Here is a 2407-nt window from a genome sequence, read left to right on the forward strand (position 1 = left end):
TACAAAGCTATGATAGTGAAAACAGCATGGTACTGACAGCAGAACAGAGATTTAGGCCAACGAAACAGAATAGAGAGACCAAAGAAAACTTACCCATTTGTAGTAAATCAGTCTTTTGAAGAAGAAACAAAAATACATAATGGAGGGGCCAGCCAGATAGCTCAGCAGATTAAAGCGCCTCTTAGGCAGACTCAGGGACCCAGGTTGGATCCCTTGCCAGTGGTGCCAGCCCGCCCCCACCCCTCCCCCGGGAGTACTGAGACTGCGACTAATGTTTTGGATATGACCCCAAAGCCACAAGAGAGAAGAGCAAAGACAGACAATAGGATTGCAGTAAAGGATAAAGCCTCTCTTAGTTATCTTCCATATTGCCCACACACAATACCTGACAACCATAATTTTTATTTTAATTTTTAAAAATCTTTATTTATTTGGTACAGAATCTCACCGTACAGCTCGGACTAGTGGTGATCATACTGTTTCAGCCTCCCCAGGGCTGGGATTACAGGCATGCACCCCCACGCCTGGTTTCGGTTGCCTGCTCGGTGCGCCCCGGGTTCTGGGGCCTGCATGGCATGTGGTGCCAGGGATCGAACCGAGACCTTGTGCTTGCCAAGCAGGCGCTGAGACCACTGAGCTATCCCCCAGCCTCCTGACAATCATAACTGAAGGGAGGAAATGTTTATTTTAGCTTACTGGTTGTAGAGGTTTCAGTCCATAGTCAGCGGGCTCCGCAAGGGGGCAGCAGATGAAAACTGTCCAGAGAGCAGGGAGGAGCTCGGAAGGAGGAGAAACCTCCCGGCCACGCCCCAGGGACCAGGCTACCACCAGATCCTTCTCACGCAAGTCAGCAGCAAGGCCCCAGAATCTGGTCAGTTTCAAAAAGCACGCATCTGAGTGCAGGAAGCGCTTACATCCTGATATAAACTATAGCAGCCACTACACAGCAAAGGAAATTACCGACAAGTGATGAGATATTTTCAAACCACTCATGTGATATGAGGCTACTTTTATTTAATTTATTTTTTTGAGCTAATTCTAAAAATATATAAGGAACTCAAACAATTCAAGGGCTACAAAATAAGCAATCCGACTGAAAATGGGAAAGGAGGTCGTTGCTCGCCGAGCTCCAGCCACGGAGAGGCGGGCAGGGAGGTCTCTGTACCAGGCTCGGACCAGGCGGACTGCCCGGAAATCCACCGGTGGGCAAGCGCGCAGGAAACAGCTGGCTACAAAAGCTGCTGGCAAGAGTGCGCCCTCTACTGGAGGGGCGAAGAAACCTCATCCTTACAGGCCTGGGACTGGCACTCCGTGAAATTAGATGTTGTCACTGAACGTCTCATTCGCGAACTTCCTTTCCCGCGTCTGGTTCGAGAAATTGCTCAGGACTTCAAAGCAGATCTGCGCTTCCAGAGTGCGGCGATCGGTGCTTCGCAGGAGGCAAGTGAGGCCCATCTGGTTGGCCTGTGTGAAGATACCAACTTGGGTGCCATCCACACCAAACGTGTAACAGTTGTGCCAAAAGATACCCAACTGGCACGCCGCATACGTGGAGAACGCGCTTGAGAGTCCACTACGGTGGGAACCATTTCATTCTCAATAAAAATTCGTTCCTCTTCTTCCTGTTATTGGTAGTTTTGAATGCTAGATTTTTTTTTTTTTTTAACTGAGGATTGTATTCAGAACCTTGCACGTGCAAGGCGAGTGCTTATTCTACTGAGCTATCTCCCCAGCCCTTACTGTTAAATTTTTTTGTTTTTTGTCTTTTGTTGTTTGTTTTTCCCCGTGGGGTCAAAAGGTAGCTAAGTACGTGATTGCAAGTGGAAAATAGGGCCCAGAAATCAGGTACTGGCAGTTTTTCCATTTTCATTTGTGTGTGAATTTTTATCTTCATGCGGGATGTGAAGCATTAATGCAAGTCAAAAATGTCTCAGTGAACAAGTTTCAGCACTTCAACTTTATAACAATTATAAATAAAAATCTGTTAAATTTTTCTGGAAAATACCAGCATTTGGATTTTTTTTTTAAACAAGTAAATTTCTTATTTACAGCAGCTAAATGTGTCTGTAACATTCTTATCATACAGCGGATTCCAGCCAGTCACTATGTTTTTATAACTGAGCTGTCTTACATGCTAGTACATGTTGTTAATGTTGTCCGTCTTTCTGTGCTGTTCTTGTAAGTTTGCTATTAAAATACATTAAACTGTAAAAAAATAAAAATAAAAAAATGGGAAAGGATAGGTATTGCTCAAAAGTAGTTATACAAGTGATCAGCAGGTGTATGGAAAAATGCTCACCAGCACTTATCATTAGAACATGCAAGTCAGTACCACAACGAGATGTCATCTCACTCCAACTAGAATGAGTGTCATCAAAAAGACAGCTGTTAACAAGTGTTGGCGAGG

The 2407-nt window shown here is 45.0% G+C and overlaps 1 pseudogene; it reads left to right on the forward strand.

Annotated features, from left to right (window-relative positions):
* The first annotated feature begins 1099 nt into the window (after positions 1–1099).
* Positions 1100–1566, forward strand: LOC101581473 (annotated as a pseudogene).
* Positions 1567–2407: the final 841 nt, after the last annotated feature.

Source organism: Octodon degus, unplaced genomic scaffold, assembly GCF_000260255.1.
Source record: "Octodon degus isolate 3935 unplaced genomic scaffold, OctDeg1.0 scaffold00013, whole genome shotgun sequence".
NCBI classification, from domain to species: Eukaryota; Metazoa; Chordata; class Mammalia; order Rodentia; family Octodontidae; genus Octodon; species Octodon degus.